General features: G+C 43.4%; 1 protein-coding gene across 1 annotated transcript in view; it reads left to right on the plus strand.

Moving 5' to 3' along the window:
* The window catches only part of SAXO2 (stabilizer of axonemal microtubules 2), a 33013-nt gene that overhangs the window by 787 nt on the left and 13306 nt on the right, over nt 1-18920 (plus strand). The gene's annotated exons all lie outside the window — the stretch shown is intronic.

The raw sequence follows: 18920 nt of genomic DNA on the forward strand, positions 1-18920 counted from the left end.
TCTGCTATAGTGTAAAAATTGTAAAAATTAAAATGCACTTGTGCACATACTTATAAGGAGTACATTTCTCCCACCAAAGGAGGGGGGAATGATTAGCAATCCGATCAGACTAAAATAATCGATCCGAAATTTGGATCTGCAGAACGATCATTTGTCGTGGATCGGCACCATTGATGGACGTACCATTAATGGGCACCTTTACAGTAGGCAGTGCAAATCTGACAGGTTATGGACTAGTTCATCTCACAGGGATTCTCAGGATTTTCTTTATTTTCAAAATTACTTACTAAATGGCAGCTGCTCAGTCCATCTACTAAAATATTGTGCATACCAGTGCATGTAATAGACAATGTCCTGACCTGGGTTTCAGCAAATACTTTTGTGAGGGGATGAAGCCCGGGTAGGTACATTGTCTATTACATGCAATAAAACAAGTTGTTATAAGTAAGTGCAGTTGTCTGCAGCGTTGTCAACTATAGGCACAGTCTGCATATCTCTTGTACTCTTACCATACATTTAGAAATGTCCGGCCCTGCCTTTCTTGGTGATGGAGATCAGAGCGGAGTATACAGACTCTGGAATATAGCACGCAGCCGAGAACCACCCTGATAGTAAATAAACCGGGAATCATTTACCATCCCCAAATGATCAGTGGACTTTCCACTCTACACTCATCTGGAAGGGAGGGAAGACTATAGGTACTGAGTGTCGGGAGGAGATAATTGTCTACTGCTTTTCCTGTGCTGAGTCTTGGGACAGACTTGGTCTCTCTAGGCAGCTTATCCAGGATTGCGCCACTGCCATACACCCATAGATATTGTATGTGGTGCGTCACCATTCATGATGTATGACACCCTGATTTCCAAATATGATTTCCTGTGCAAGCATTTACAATGTTGTGAGAAATGTGAGGATTGAGGAACAGGAGCTTGAGGCAGGAACCAGACTGATCTGCACAATTTTTTTTTCTCTGCAATGCAAATTCACATTAGAATAGGTAAATCAATAGGTTAATTCATGTCTTATACATATTTTGGCATGGGGGGAACTGTCAGCCTGGTGCATTTTTTCCGGCAGGCTTTTACTCTATGTTTACCATTGACTGCTGTGGAGAAACGCAAACGTGTTTTCCCATATGAACACACGTAGTGTTTAAAAAATGCTTGTGAAAATACATGTACATTTTCTGCACATGCAAGTCTGAGCCCTGCCTGAAGGGTTAACCATTCCAAGACTAAGGCCAGGATTACAGTGCAGATTGCAGTGTGTTGCAACACAGCTGTAGTGTTACACAGAATGTCGCACTGAAATACAAAAGCAATGCGATGTTCACAGTGCGGCAGCTGTAGTGCGTTTGGTCAGAGTGCTTTTTAACGTCGGCATTAACAGTACAGTGAAGCATACATTACAATGGATGTATGTTTCACTGTATGGGACCCAACACGCAGCTAATGTACGGTGCCGCTTTACCCCGTGTTGTGCTGTCACAGCCAGGGAAAGTAACACCCACTGCAGTGGTGCAACTAAGGAGCTTGGAGCCTCAGGGTAAACTTTACATGGAGCCCTCTATTGACATAGAGCCCCAAAACCTACCATGGACCGCTGCAGGGTCAGAGGGGAGTATTTAGAGTAAGGAAACAATTTGGTAAGGAATACCACTATTCATTGTACATATAGAAGTGTTCATTACCAGCATAGCACCAATGAAAAGCTAATAAGATGGATGAAGGAGGGCTCTTAATGGACCCCTCTAGTCCAAGGGCCCCGGTGCAGTTGCAACCTCTGCATCTCCTATTGCTACACCACTGGCCCACTGTGAACCCAGGCTAATACTTCAATAATGGGAAGAAACTGCAAGTCTGGATCATTTACTGGGTTCTGTTACTGGGAGTTTTGCATGAGAATCTCCTTATGTGGTTTTTCAAGTTCAACCCATATTCTACATTATGTAAGATGCTATACCACAAATTACACTTCTATTTAACTTCAGCACCATTGAGACTCCATGATATGAAGCAGGAGACGGTAGCATTTGTTCCATTGTTTATGTTTACACCGCCTGTATTATATTACCTCACAAGAACACATAATTAAAGTATTTGTTTTCAGTCTGCTAACAAAGACATTTAGATCAATCCAGAAAAATATACTTATAGAGGAAACTGTATTCACCTTTTATGATCAATACGCCCATGCCAGGCATAGATCTAAGAATATGATCTAACAGCTTAGTAATAAGAGTGCTCAAATGTTACCCCTTTTGTGTGAAATAAGGCTTCACACACGCAGGTTAAAATGGTGTTATTTAGTTTTGATCACGTCCAAAAGCAAGGCGTGCTGTTTTAGGTTTTGAAAAGTGGCTGCTGCAGTTGTTTCGATGATGCAATCCTTGGTGTTCAGACTGCAAGGTGGAAGGCATAGACTGAACCTGTATGAGAAGACTGCAGCTGGTAGAACAGACTGTCAGTCACGCAGAACGTTGCCAGTGTCTGCATTTATGGCCAGGTACTTTACTTGTGATTTATTTGACATTAACTAATTAAAAGGGAACATGAAGTGAGATGAGAGGAACACAGAGCCTGTCATCTTCATTCTCTAATAAACGGATCAAATTGATTAAATCCAACAGGTCCGATCGGGACTCGATCGATAGTGTGATCGATTTTGCATTGATAACTAACCAAAATCCATCACACTATCGATCGAGGTCCCGATCGGTTATGTCAGATTTAATCGATTTGATCGATCGCACGGGGAATTGTAACGTGTAGATTGGGCTTAATACTTTAAAAAAGTGCATCCACAAGGAGAGTCTACTGTACATAGATATGGCAAGATTGTATCAAATTGGCGCCTTTAGTCACTGGCCCACAATGAGCATGCAGATAAGATGCTTTGACTCTAGTGCAGGGGTCTCAAACTCGCAGCCCGCGGGCCATTTGCGGCCCTCGATACAATATTTTGTGGCCCTCGCCGGCAAAAGCTTCCTTATAGTTCGCTTCAGTGCTCCCAAGTAATCCGCTGCATCCCCGCCGCTAAACGAGGGCTGCAGAGCCCCCAATTTGCCCGGGGGGCAATCCGCCGGCATTGCCTGGAAGGGGCAGAGCTTTCAGCTTCAGCTCTGCCCCTCCTGACGTCAATCGCTGCACGGATCGCCGCCTCTCCCCGCCCCTCTCTGTGAAGGAAGAGTGAGAGGGGCGGGCAGAGGCGGCGATGCGCCGCGATTGTGAAATTCCTTATGCGGCCCAGCCTCATCCTGACTTTGCCTCCTGCGGCCCCCCAGGTAAATTGAGTTTGAGACCCCTGCTCTAGTGTAATTTCACTGGCTGCAAGCTTGTAGCAGGTGTGTGACTCAAAAACAACTAAAATAAAAAAACTCAGCATGACAGCCAGGCAACTAGCATTGTTTATTAGGGAATTGAGATGGCAGCCTGCATATTCCTCTCACTTCAGGTTCTCTTTAAAGAGCTTACAGACAGATAAACACAAGCTGTTCAAATGAGTGCCTAGACAGAACTATAGTTATTACATATTTATATAGCGCTTACATCTACTACAGCACATTACAGTGTCTGTAGTCACAGCACTAATTGGCCTTGAAGTTGTGTACAACATACCTTACAATTCTGTCACCTGCCCAAATCAGGTGACAGTTCAGGGCTAGCTGCTGTCCAGGCGCATCACTAGCCTGCAGGCTAGCTATGCATTCTGTTGCTATGGAGTGGGGCTGAGGCTGAGAAGAAGAATAATGTCCTTGGCATACGTTTGGCCAAGTCCATGCTGTCACAGACACACCCCAGTTCCTTGTCCCAGCTCTCACAGCCTCACCCTGCATACCGATTTTCCAGTATTCAGGACTGCAATCTATGTACCAGCTTGCTAAAAGCAGGCGAACAGAAAACCAGTGCTAACACACATGCAGGGCCCGTTTCCACTATCGCGAATCCGCATGCGTTGCCCGCATGCGGATTCGCACAGTCAGTACAAGTGGATGGGACTGTTTCCACTTGTGCGTTTCCCCGCACGTTTTTCTGTGCAGAAAAAATCTGCAGGGTAGGGGCCTCAGAATTCGCCTGCGTGTGGAATGCAGGCGAATCGCACGCAATGTATTTAATAGGGAAATTGCATGCGTTTTCCCCATGCGTTTTTTGCCGCGATTTCGCATGTGATTTCGCATAGGTACCCATGTTAATTCACACAGGCAGTGACATGGTTAAAATCGCATACAGCCTTACCTATGCGAAATCGCATGCGAAATCGCGGCAAAAAACGCATGCGGAATCGCACCCGCATGAGATTTGCCTGCGGTGATTCGCCGGCGATTTCGTAACGCTGTAGTGGAAACGGGCCCTCAGTCCACTCGCTTGCCACCACATTTCTATACAGGGACACAACCTGAAATGCAGGGGCGCCTTTAGGCATAGGCAGTACAGGCCTTTGCCTGGAGTGCCATTGGTCCTGGGGGCGCCATGTTGCTGGATTAAGCCCTGCCCCCTGAACTAAGCCCCATCCCCTGACTAAGCCCCACCCCCGTGGGTGTTCTATTATTTGCTTCTGCTGCATCTGCTTAGCGTAAGTTGCAGGCAGCTGCCACTGTTTCCCTCTGTGCCTTGAGCATCCCTTTCTCCCACTTTGTGCCTCCTTCCCTTTTGTGCCTCCTTCTGTCTCCTTGTGCCTCCTTTAGTCCGTTGTGCCATGTCTGACCCCCTATTTGTCCTTCTATCTCACTTTATGCCTCCTTCTGTCTCCATGTGCCTCTTTCAGTCCCCCTGTGCCACCTCTGCCTCCTTCTGTGCCTCTTTCTGTCTCCCTTTGGGCCTCATGAACGTGAACCCCTGCCTATGTGTATTTTCTAGTGAAACGCTGCCCAAATTACGTGTATTTTTTTGTGAAACGCTGCTCGCATTTTGTATTATCTGGTGAAACACTGCCGCATTTACATGTATATTTCTGGTGAGATTCTGACGAGTTACAATTATTTTCTGGTGAAACACTGTCGCATTCCGATCATTTTCTGGTGAAACGTTGCCGCATTATTACGATTATTTTCTGGTGAACCGCTGCTGCATTACGATTATTTTCTGGTGAAACATTGCCACAGTACGATTATTTTCATGGGGGGGGGGGGGGCTTTGGGGCGCCACAGGCTTTTCTCGCCTGGAGTGACAAAATGGCTGAAAGGAACAGTTATGCAAAACAAAGTTTTCTCAACCCTTTACTCTATGTAAAACACTATATTTCAATGGTAGCGCTTAGAGGAGGATTCAATTGTGAGAGCAGGAGATGGCCTACAATGATTTTATATCATTTATTTAAGAAAGTTAAAATAGTGCATTAAAAGATTCTAAAAAGAACAAATAAAAATTAACATATAGACCTAAAGAATATAACCCACAGTAAATTAAAGGGAATAACATGAAAGAAGTTAGGGCCAGTGCACACCAAAAACCGTTAGCGGATCTGCAAACGCTAGCGATTTTTGAAGAGGTTTTTCAGAACGATTCTAGGCATGTTTAGAGCAATTTTCTAAGCATGCCTAGCGTTTTTTGGAGCGTTTTTGTGTAGCAGATTTTATAATTTGTTACATTAAAGCTGTAACTGAACAGCTACTGTAACAGAAACGCTTGGGAAACCGCTCTGATCTAGTGTTTCTCAGAGAGGTTTTCCACTTTCCTATACTTAACATGGAGGCAGAGACGCTTCAGAAATCCTCAAAAATACTGCAGGACTTAAGTTTGCATTTCAAGAAAAAACGAATCACTCTGGTGTGCACCATCCCATTGCAATACATTAGCCAAGCGGTTTTCAGCCCGAAAGCATCTTTTAAAGCGCTCAGAACCGCAGTTGGTGTGCACCAGCCCTGACTTAAGTTTCAGTCTGTCCAGTCTTTGGGGTTACGTATGTTGCTGGGTCCTTTAAGTTTGTTGGAATTAGCTTTAGCCTTCCTGCTGCATGCTTGTGCAGTAGGGAGCCACTAGTCTTCGGAAGTACTAGGAGACCCATATACTTCCATGGCCTTCTGAGGAGACCTGAAGGCCTCTTCAACATTAAAGAGTAACTGTTAGCCCCCAAAGTGAAATTTAAATCTCTACAGCAATGTTTTATTTAGTATTAAAGTGATCCAAAAAGCCAATGCAGAACTTAAAAATCAATATAATTTTGTTACTATGTAGCCTTTTGCCCAAGCTAATGACGCAAAGCCGCATATCTGATACTGATGAGCATGCAGAGCATGCCTATGTCTGCCCGACCCCCCTCTCCCCCCTCTCCCCCCCAGGACCAGGTGCCGATCTATTCGCACCACAAACAGCTGACCGCTCTGACAGGGAGAGAGAGCGGCAGCACTTCCAGCGCAGCCACGCAGAGCAGCCGCCGCCGAGTCACATGTGAGACATGTGAGAGAGATGCACGGTGGCGGCTGCTCTGCCGTGGCTGCGCTGGAAGTGCTGCCGCTCTCTCTCCCTGTCAGAGCGGTCAGCTGTTTGTGGTGCGAATAGATCGGCACCTGGTCCTGGGGGGGAGAGGGGGGAGAGGGGGGTCGGGCAGACATAGGCATGCTCTGCATGCTCATCAGTATCAGATATGCGGCTTTGCGTCATTAGCTTGGGCAAAAGGCTACATAGTAACAAAATTATATTGATTTTTAAGTTCTGCATTGGCTTTTTGGATCACTTTAATACTAAATAAAACATTGCTGTAGAGATTTAAATTTCACTTTGAGGGCTAACAGTTACTCTTTAAAGGATACCACAACTGACATGTGGCATAATGAGATAGACATGGGTATGTACAGTGCCTAGCACACAAATAACTATGCTGTGTTCCTTTTTTTCTTTCTCTGCCTGAAAGAGGTAAATATCAGGTATGTAAGTGGCTGACTCAGTCCTGACTCAGACAGGAAGTGACTACAGTGTGACCTTCACTGATAAGAAATTCCAACTATAAAACACTTTCCTAGAAAAAATGGCTTCTGAGAGCAAGAAAGAGATAAAAAAGGGGGAAATTCTTATCAGTGAGGGTCACACTGTAGTCACTTCCTGTCTGAGTCAGGACTGAGTCAGCCACTTACATACCTGATATTTACCTCTTTCAGGCAGAGAAAGAAAAAAAGGAACACAGCATAGTTATTTGTGTGCTAGGCACTGTACATACCCATGTCTATCTCATTATGCCACATGTCAGTTGTGGTATCCTTTAAAGTCAAAGGCTGGAATGGGAGGGCCTGGCAGTGGAACGAGGGGATGCAGAGAGCAACAGGAAGGCTCTGAGGGATCCAAAGCCTTCCCTCTTCTTAGGTTAGTCTCCAACTTTTATTTTAGTTTCCAGTAGTCCTTTAACCACTTGATGACCCACCCTTTACCCCCCCTTAAGGATCAGCGTGGTTTTTAGTGATCTGTGCTGGGTGGGCTCTACAGCCCCCAGCACAGATCAGGGTGCAGGCAGAGAGATCAGATCGCCCCCCCTTTTTTCCTCCCTATGGGGATGATGTGCAGGGGGGGTCTGATCTCTTCTGCCTGCGTGTGGCTGGCGGGGGGGGGGCACCTCAAAGCCCCCCTCCGCGGCGAAATTCCCCCCTCCCTCTCCTACCTGCTCCCCCCCCCCCCCCCCGGTGATCGAGGCTGCACAGGACGCTATCCGTCCTGTGCAGCCAGTGACAGGACGTCCCCTGTCACATGGCGGCGATCCCCGGCCGCTGATTGGCCGGGGATCGCCGATCTGCCTTACGGCGCTGCTGCGCAGCAGTGCCGTACAAATGTAAACAAAGCAGATTATTTCCGCTTGTGTTTACATTTAGCCTGCGAGCCGCCATCGGCGGCCCGCAGGCTATTCACGGAGCCCCCCGCCGTGATTTGACAGGAAGCAGCCGCTCGCGCGAGCGGCTGCTTCCTGATTAATCAGCCTGCAGCTGGCGACGCAGTACTGCGTCGCTGGTCCTGGAGCTGCCACTTTGCCGACGCACGGTATAAGCGTGCGGTCGGCAAGTGGTTAATACTGAAAAAAATTTTTTGTTCTTTGTCTTTGTTTTCCTGTCTTTTTATTTTTTGATTACTTAGTTTCATCGGTACAGCATAAAACTTGATAGCAATCAATGATGCCAGAAGTAATAAGAGGCACTCTGTGTTATGGTTATACGTCTTTTAAGCTGTACATGACTCAATCACATTTTAAGATAGATCTGTTTATTTTGATTGAATGTTCCTGAATTTTCGCACTCCACCAGATGTGTATGATATATTCTGATTGATGTTGGCATTTGGGTCGATCAGTAGCTAGATCAGAAGTGCCAGAGCATGTAGATTGAAAGTTTGACAGGTAACGCAAAAAATGCATGAAGCACTACAACATTTTGCAGAGTTTTGGTTCTGACACATTTGGATGAGAATACAGGTAACATCTGATTGGAGTGTTATATTGTAGATCGATAGATAATAACAGATCAGTTTATTGTTTGAGATGCATAGCCATGTGAAAAAGAAAGTACAGAGTTTTCAGTGTTAAGGTTTTGAGTATTAGGGCATGATAAAAAAAAAAAAAAATTTGGTCCTTAAATTAGATACATACAAGCTGAGATGAACAGCAATGTATGAGTATGTTTAGCAGCGTCGCCTGTTGAGTTAGAATATTGGTCATGTAATATTACTACAGTAGTATTTTACTATAGATTTATCCTGTCCCCTACTCTAACACTAACCCGCCTGGCTAATGCCTAACAATAACCTACCCTCCTGGTGCCTAATACTAACCGCCTTCTAATACCTATCACTAACTCCCCTTCTAATTACTTACATTAACCCAGTTGAAGCTTCATGATGTTAAAATAAGTCTCTGCACTCTCTTCCCTACAAAATCCTAGATAACACTGTTTAGTTATCTCTGAGCTGATAAAATGCTACACAGTTATAACAGAATGGCCACAATTCACTAAGATCATGCTGGAGATAATCGGGCAAGAGAAAACTTACATCCACACAGTGAGAGAGTTATCTTATCTCTTCATTCCTTAAGTTACCTCCTCTGTAGTTAAGCTACTTCCTCTGTAGTTATTTTCACACGCAGTTAATTAACAGCCTGTTAGAATTCTGGAGTTATTTTAAGGATTGAAGAGTTAACTTAAAGACAGAATAGTTAACTTTAGGCTTGCCTGAGGTAAATGTTTCCTGAATACTACATGCCTCATCACCATGGTGATAACTCTAGAAACGTTATTAAAGACAGGAGATAAGCTTAGTAAATTAAGGCCAATGAAAGCAAAGCACTCTCCTTCCCCTAGGGAATTCAATGTAAAGCCTAATGAATTAACAAGTGAAAACATAAACATTTTAGGAACAGACAAATGTAACAATTAGGCAGTGTATACAATGTGTTACTAATACATTATCAAAACAAAAGAACTGTTTAAAATAGCTGGAGAGATAGGTAAATAAAATGTGTGGGTTTAATGTACAATAGGACTGTTTACATTAAAGCTATAACGTTGAAAGTAGATAAATTGTGTATTTTTTTCACTTTTTTCCCTATTTTCATTTTAAAATGCATAGAAAAAAAAGGTAATTACCGAAAACAACAATAAGCCACAAAAAGCCAAATTTGTCCTAAAAAAAACAATATATAGATCATTTAGCACCCTGCACAGGTATCAGAGGTAGAGTTTCTCTCTACTACATATAGATAATTTAGTTGTGATAGTTATTGATAAAGTTATTGCCAAAGTAATCAGAACTGAGCTGAACTGTGAAAATGACCAGGGGCGCGAAGTGGTTAATAATGTATCCCTAACTTTAATGGCCCATACTCACGGGCTGCAAAAGTGGCCTGTCGCCAGCACACGTGAGCGTGTGCGCGACAGGCCGGCGACAGCTCGTCGCCAGGTCCCTCCGCATACACACGGCGGAGGGACCTGGCAACTAATGCGGCTGAAGCTGTCGCTGTTGTTCCTCCCCCCGCCGGAAGTTGATGGTATTCCCTGGGTGTTGCTGTCGCTAGTCCGCATACTCACGCGGACTAGCGACAGTTGCGGCGGAGATGCGGCGGCAACTGTCGCCGGGCGATTGACCGCGCCAATCGCCTGGCGACAGCAGCGACGAGCGACGGTTCGGGGTGCGCGCCCGTGCAACGGCTCATACTCACGGGCGACCTGCCGCCGCAACACGCGCGCGCCGTGTGTTGCGGCGACATTTGTAGCCCGTGAGTATGGGCCATTACACCACCACCACTATCAGCCAATTGGTTAGCCGAACTATAGCTGATCGGCTAGTATCATAGACCAAACTCACCACCTTGGTACCTTATAACTGCTATTAACATGGCATCTATTAGATGTCTGTTGAAGCCACCACCAAAATGAACTGCTTAGTGATATATTATACCATGTCATTATTTATTTAGCAAAGACTAAGTCAGAATACAGAAGCAGTGTGTAAAAAAATAAAGCATGCCTCTATCACTTCCATAAGAATTAAGAGGGTAAGTAGTAGCCAGGTGCAGCTAATCAAATGCACTTCATAAATTGTTCATCAGCAAGTATGAAGTTGTGGCAGGTTGCTGGTCTGAACTAAGCATTCAGGTCTGTGGCACAGTGCCAAAGGACAAAGATACAGTATCTACAGTGATCTTAAAGAAGCAATTGTTGCTGTCCATCAATCTGGGAAGGGTTTTAAGGCCATTTCCAAACAATTTGAAGTCCATTAGAAAGATCATTTACAAGTGGAGAACATCCAAGACAGTTTGCCTGTTTTCTTAGTAGTGGACATGCCACCAAATTTACTCCTAGGTCAGGCTGTTCAATGCTCAGAGAAAGTGAAAGAAAAGAAGAGCTGCATCTAAGACTCTACAGACCTTAGTTCTGGATAATACGATCAGAAATAGACTTAAAGAGAAACTCTTACCAAGAAATGAACTTTATCCCAATCAGTAGCTGATACCCCCTTTTACATGAGAAATCTATTCCTTTTCACAAACAAACCATCAGGGGGCGCTGTATGGCTTATATTGTGGTGAAACCCCTCCCACAAAGAAATTCTGAGTATGTTCTCTTGGCAGTTTCCTGTCTGTGAACCCTGTTGCATTGTGGGAAATAGCTGTTTACAGCTGTTTCCAACTGCCAAAACAGCAAGCAGCAGCGACATCACTTGCCAGCAGTAAAAATGTCACCATGTGATAAATGTCCGAATATAAATTGGGGATTTAAATTATTTTACAATAAGCAAACACTGACTAAATCATTTATACATAATTATTGTAAAAAAGAACTTTTTATTATTACATTATTTTCACTGGAGTTCCTCTTTAAAGGAGTGCGAGGTATGAGTTTAAAAACAAACAAACAGAGGATCTACTTACCTGGGGCTTCCTCCAGCCCTTGGCAGCTGATCTGTCTCTCGTCCTAGCTTTAGTGTCCCGAGATCCCCTCAGCTGCAGATGCCGACCTTGCCAGGTTGGCATCTTCTGTGCCTGCGTGAGTGCGCGGCTGCGTCACTTGCAATCACATTCACGTGGCCTGGGGCGTTCTGCACAGACACCAACAGAAAGATGCTGCCCAATTATCATATATATGCTCGGTGATTAATCTGATCTCCACCTCTCTTCTGCTTCACACTAGCCTTCTTCCTCTATAATGCCCAACACTAATCTCCTCCTCTCCAGTGCTTAACAGTAAATAAAATCTCCACCTCTTCCCTGCCAAACACCAACCTCACCCTCCCCAATGCCTCAAGCCTCATCTACACGCGTACCGCCTCTTCCGCATCCCCACGCATACCCGCCGCGTCCCCGCTCGCCTGCGCGTGCGTCGGATACGATTCCCCGCTCGTCCCCGCTGGCGCCGCTTATCTTCCGCTCAATTCCCTGCCATTGTCCCCTCGCGGGGAACGAGCAGGGAATTGGCGGGCGGTGGGGTGATCCGTCCTGTCGGATCTTATCAATCGAGCCGCATCAGCGGCTAGATTGATAAGGAACATCGGAGCCTCATCTACGCTAGTAGATGAGGCTTAACACTAATTCCTCCCCCCATGCTCAAGGGTCCATACACACGCTAGATGTATGTTGATTGATGGGATAATAGGAGCTTGCAATAGTATTCACAAACTTCACAGTCCATGAGCAAATGGAATCATAGTCCACAGGGAAACTTGATTTATCCAGCAGAAAGGAAAACATTTAAGAGACAAAGGACATCAGATAGCAGCAATAGCAGCACCATTCAGTGAAGGAGAGACAGCATCCTAAAGTGCCTAAACATGTGTCCCTTGGTTTGGCCAGGAGCTGATTCAAACACAGCCATGTCCATTCTCAAGCCATACACTTTACTTGGCTTTGTGTCTGAAGCAGCTCCTGGCCGGTGTCTGTCCCCAAACCAGGGGACACATGTTTAGACACTTTAGGATGATTTATTTCCTTCACTGAATGCTGCTGCTATCTTATGTCCTCTAAATGTTTTCCATGCAAATCAGAATTTAATGTGATTGCAAGTGATGGTCATATCTACACTTGCCAAATCTGTTATACACATTTCAGGGCACCCTCATTGGCACAATTGCACAGTATAAATGGTGGATAACTGTGACATGTAAATTGTAATTCAATACAAGACACGTGAAGAAAAAATATGTTCATCAGACAGACAAGCAAAGTTTCATTGTTGAGGATTAAAGACTTAAGGAATGTGGAGTAAAGAGAAGTGCAGTGAAACTGATCATTTCAACATCTAGTTATGTTCACAAGTTTCTCTTTTTCATAGTCTTTTTAAAGTGAAAACAGTTTAACTTTGTTTCTTTCATGTGCACAATTGCACATCTGTAATTGTTGCTTCTCATTGGAGGAGGCTATCAGACACGAACACTGAATGCAGATTTTATAATATCATTGGGGATCATTCACATATTTTCAGTATGAATAAGGTACCATTTCCATCAGTGGCGTATGCTAAGGCACTATGGGCCCCAGTGCAAGTTTTATATTGGTCCCCCCTAAGCGCTATGTACATAACATTTGATATGGCGCACCAAAACTTGACAAAGCATCTATAGAAATGGTAGTTACAAGCACAGGACCAATAAAGAACTTATAATGCAGATAAGGGGGGGCTCTGGCCCAAGGGCCCCATGTGATCACAACCTCTGCACCCCCTGTTGCTAAGCCGCTGATTTCTATTAATTGGTGCAGAATACTCTCAACTACCCACTAGTCACTAGGGATGGTCAATGTAATGAGATTCAAATAATTTAAAGTTGGCAGAATTTGATTAGTCGATTTATTTAACATTTGCATAATCCTGCATCAGCTCCAAGTGTTTTGCGTCTTTTTGACCATCTAGACGAGTCACTTCCTTCTTACATGCCTAGCCCCTCCTCTGGTACAGCTTCCCTAACTAATTTGATATTCTCCAGCTTTGGTTATGTAAAAAATGTAACTTTACAACTCATTTTTTTCAAGCAAGGATGTAATCTGGACTTTGCCATTTTAGCTTGCTATCTAATAACTATTAACGCTGCTAACTAGGGGTTGATACAGCAAACTTGTCAAGTGCCATGAACACCTGTTATAACTTTTGTTTTAAAGGTTTTGCTGTCTCAACTTTAGCTTAACTATGAGCAAAGTTTAAGAATAATGATCTACCTAATCATGTGCTTAAAGGACACCCGAGGCGAAAATAAACAAATGAAATAAACGATTGTATCTATCTTCCTTCTCCTCAAAATGACATTTTAAGATATTCCACAGTTTTATTTTATGTTTAAACCTACTTTTTAAGTTGTAACTGTTTTATTGTTGTTGCTCAATGACACATCCGTTGAAGTATGCCAGAGCTAAAAATGTATGAACCATTGACCCTTTTTATCTCTTTCCTGCTCTCAGAAGCCATTTCCTGTTAAGAAAGTGTTTTATAGTTGGAATTTCTTATCAGTGAGGGTCACACTGTAGTCACTTCCTGTCTGAGTCAGGACTAAGTCAGCCACTTACATACCTGATATTTAACTCTTTCAGGCAGAGAAAGAAAAAAAAGGAACACAGCATAGTTATTTGTGTGCTAGGCACTGTACATACCCATGTCTATCTCATCATGTCACATGTCACCTCGGGTATCCTTTAAGCAAACTCATTTGCATAAGCTGTGCATAAATTATTTGTTGTAATGTACAAATGCATGCATGACTTACGGACTGAGAGACAGAAGACCTGTACACAGCATGTATTTACTAACATATGGCAGACTTATGCTTTTGTTATGTAAAATGAACCTCCCTACAGCTGTAAATAAAAAAGACAATAGTATGTCCACCCCAAACTATACTATGCTTTTCTCCCATAGGCAGTGGCAGCATGGTCCCAAATTGGAGATGCAGCATGGCCTAACTCATCTTTCCAGAGCACCACCTCTGCTCCTGGTAGACATAGGAGCTCTTTTTGCAAATTTCTTGTGGTGGGGTGCCTGGCAGGGCCGGATTTGTACTTACCAGTGCCCTAGGCCTGCTGTCACCAAGCGCCCCCCCCCCCCCGCCACCACCACCACCAAAAAACATTCTGTCCAACTATCTGACTAGCGATCACTGGTTTGAATGGGCCCATTTCAGTTGTGCTGCTGTGCCCCTCATTGAACAAAGAATCAGTGGATGCTCTGTCCTCTCACGATGGAAATTTGCGCTCCTGCTCGAATGTGCACAGCAGCCGATAGTGTTCTGGGAATGCATACTTGAGAAATTACGCTGATGTATGATCGGTACTCGTCAAGAATGCATAACACTGTACCGGCCTTGGTTGCTGTGCACATCTGGGCAGGAGCAGAAAATTACAGGGAGAGCAAGTGGCCAGAGCATGCACTGCTTCTTTGTCCTCTGTGCGGCTGACTGCAGTTGGAGCCACAAACAGGTAGCAGGGCAGTGCAATGGAGAAAAGCCCAAACAAAACAGAGAACAGGTAAGTAGCAAACATCCTGTCAAGACCCACTTTGGATGTTTGGTTGTAATTAGTGTGGACCTGAACTCAGAACTTCCTCTCTGCTCTAAAAGATACTCAACAACATAACCTTTAAAGAAAAAACATTTCTTTGTTACAGCTGATACAAATCCTGCAATAAATAGACAGTGTGTCTAATTCCTACTTTCATGGAAGAAAATATATTAACATATTGTGCTTTAAAATAAGCTTATATGCTGTGGCAGTCAGGTGACACAGGGAAGATATCAAATTTGTGATTAGACACAGATGTGGAAGAATCCGAAAGGCTCTCTAAATACATACATGGTGCATGTCTCTGCATGGTTTCCTTCTGTCCTGTGCAAGAGTTCAGCTCCACTTTAAAGCATCTGAATGACATTTATTTATATTTGCTGAAAAATCTACGTATCTCTTTTGAATGCTGAATGTACATATGGTGGTGTGCTCTAACATATAGGCAGTATACAGGAACAAAGTCTGAAGAAGGCTTATTAGCAGAAAGATTACTCTTTTTCTTTTAAGTCAATAAATGGTATCACCCTGATTCAAAACTCTCTGCTTTTGCTGATGGCTAAGATGGTACAATGTTCTACTGCTACAGGAAAGCAGAAGGATGCCAATTCATACACACTAGCATAGAGGTAGTAACAGCTCAGGTGACAGTGACAGTTTAGCAATGAAAGGGAAGCATACAGCATTTTTATTCCAGGCTGCAGCAGTTCTCATAGATGGTCGGAGATGGACAGAAAATGAGTCAGGAAAGAGTTAACTTAAGCAGAGAGGAGATCACTGGCTAGGAAGAAAAAAAAGCAATAAATTAGGCCTAGATAAGAAAGTGTAATTTACAACTGCTGGGGTCAGACAGTGTCACGGCTCTAAAAGAGAAGGCAAAGAAACTAGCAGAAATGTTTGTGAATGCCTGCATTAGAACTCAGCGGAACTTAGTTTTATCTGGTTTGTAATGTAAATCCCTGGTATTTCTCACATCCACTTGTACTGTATGTCGATCCATATAAATAATTGGATCATCAGGTGACAGTTATGATTGATCCTGATTGTTATAACACATTAGGAAGTGAGAGGTGCAGGGATTGGGGAACTCTGGAATTCCTCTATTAGTGCAGAGCAGGGCGCTGGCTGGCTGCGCTGCGGGAACAGATGAGATGATTTACTTTGACATATGACCTCTTCTCTCTCCAAGTCATGCCGCCCTTCTGATCTTATCTGATTTTATCGCCCTAGGCCGTGGCCTCTGTGGCCTCTGCAGAAATCCGGGCCTGGTGCCTGGTCAATTAAAGCGGATCCGAGATGAAAAACTAACTATAACAATGTAACTTGTCTATATATCTTATCTAAAGTTTAGATAGTCTACACAGCAAATCTAGCTGCAAACAGCTTCAACAGTTTATGATTATTTATTTCTGTGATACAATGAGAGCGGGCATGTTCTGTTGTCTGTCACATTACACACAGACAAGCTGATCTACTTCTCCAGTCCTCAGCCTGTGAAAACTCCACTCCCCTCTCCTCCTCCCTCCTCCCCTATGCCTCTGAAATCGATGGCTAGTAACCTCCTCCTCCTGCCCAGACTGAGCTCCCCTAAGCCCTTCCTACTAAAGCTGAGCGTGCCAAGGCTCTCTGGAGAAGCTGTGGGTGAGGCTTGTTTAGTTCATGGGGAATTAGAGCATTAAAACAAAACAAAAAAAGTATTTGGCTTGAGGAATGCCCTATAAACTATATGAAAGGAACACAATTATGTAATGAGTAAAAGTTTATCTTGGACCCACAACTGAAGTGGGAAGATTATGGAGGCTGACATATTTATTTCCTTTTAAAGACTCGGCACTTCAAACATGGCGTTGTTGTTATAGTCTTCAGTTACACATGACAGTTATTCGTCCATCCATGCAGTTGAGGGTGGTGGCTTAGTGGGGCTGTTGTAGCCAAACCAGTACATGTCATCCTGTCACCTGGTGAGTTGGTCGAATGGTGGCCTATCCTGTTGCTGCTGAAATACAGGTCAGTCCTAAATGCTATTCCCCCTCCAATCATAGCAACTTGAAAGGGAAAGTAATTTGAGGTCCAGCACTCACCGGCAACACAAATTACATTTGAAATCCTGCTGCGCCACTATAGATGTGTTTACATTAAATCTATGGCAGTGTCCAGGTCAGGTGCAGCGCGAGGCAGAGCACACACTGAAATGACCTGCTTCAACACCAAACTACTTCAATTGCTATAGTTTTTCAGCAGTGGCATTTTCCTTTAATACCTTCTCTCTGGGTATAACCTTTATTTTATAATTGACAAACACAGAACTGCTTGCAGAAGGCTCGTGTTAGCTTTGGCAAAGTTATATCTTGTTGCTAAAACATTTGTTTGTTAATGAACTCCTGGGAATATGTTAAACTCAGGTCAAGATCTTTTTGGCTTTCATGAAACAAGTTCTTCTTTATAGAGATGCATTATTAGTGAGAATAGTTGTCATGGTTTGCTTCCTGTTGTGTGCATCTCTCTAGCAGCGCTATCATTTCAGCCTGAGGAGATGTAGGTATCCATGGAGTGGTCCATTTGCAGTATGTTGAGCAGTTGCCTAGGAGCGTAACCTGGGAGTGTCTATGATGTTCTGTACACATTACTAATAGTTACTATTACTAAGGAAAACACACACACAAGGCTAGTGTTGTAATGGCATCCAGGAACTACAAATTCATTCTCAAAGTATATCGGAAGGATCCATGTAACACAGAGACAATTCATTAAAAAAGTGCCACACCAAATTTCAACAAAGAAAAAACAAACACGTGTATGAAAAAAAGAGCACACAAATGGGAAGATCACCTCTTCCCTGTGGCTGCACGTCACATCACAGTTGTCATTTACTTGGTCCAGGTTAAAAGATAAAAACTATCCGGCTTGTTCATTTGGATGTCTAACCAGGGACATAATTATCATTACAAAAAGAAAAAAAAGTTTATAAAAAAAGTGTGGTTCAGTCACGCTAATGGCTAGAAATGGTCAATGAGATGCAGAAATTCCAGCTTGACACCACCACAGACACAGAAGGCAGCAGAGGCATATTAGTCACATCCACACTATGTATTTTTGATCCAAGCTGTCATTGTTTCTCCCTGCACCCGAATCAATTTGTATTTTGAGTACTTCATATACTCAAAATAAAGTTCAGTACTGTATACTCAATGTTAATGAAAAACAAAGTGACTTATGCTTAGGATATCCTTCTTTCTTAAAAAGCACATGAGTTTATTTTCCCATGGGGAGTGACATAGAACAGCTGATTAGAATGGGCTATACTGTATTTAGTTGTCACTTTAGTGGTAATTCTTTCTCTCCTCCCATCCGCCTTTGTCTCCAGCTAGCTCTTCTAATCTCCATCTCCACTGTTATATAGTAATTGGGATAAAGTCCATTCAACAATGAGGGCAAAAAACATTATCCTTAATAGGATGGTCCACTCCACCCAAAAAAAGCAATTCATATGTTAACAATATGTTAACAAGGATAGTTTTAATTCCGAAATACCACAATAATTATTTTGTAGTTACAAAAATAGCTTGAATCTTGATTGTACAAAAAGTGATTCTTCCTTTACATTAAATTAAAAATTATCAAATTGTTCCATTTTCATAGATACTACTGATGGAGAGTCTTCATAACATACAAATAGAATTTTTTTTCATGAGGCTGACAGGAATGTATAGTCTGGCTTGGAGCAATGAGCACGTATATCTGGGCAAAGACACTAGTTTGTTTCGGACAAGGCAATTAGGTCTTTGTAATAAAATGTATTCTCCTCAGACCAAATCAGTTGCATATGAATAAACCTTATAGGGCATCTGCATCAACCAGATACAACTATACACCGTCCCTCTGGCCACACAAGGAAACATGCTGCTGCGATGGGGAGTGTAATGACACTCCCTATAGCAGCAGCACTTTCCTTGTGTCGCCAGTGGGACAGTGTA

Source organism: Hyperolius riggenbachi, chromosome 3 (genome assembly GCF_040937935.1).
Source record: "Hyperolius riggenbachi isolate aHypRig1 chromosome 3, aHypRig1.pri, whole genome shotgun sequence".
Classification (NCBI taxonomy): domain Eukaryota; kingdom Metazoa; phylum Chordata; class Amphibia; order Anura; family Hyperoliidae; genus Hyperolius; species Hyperolius riggenbachi.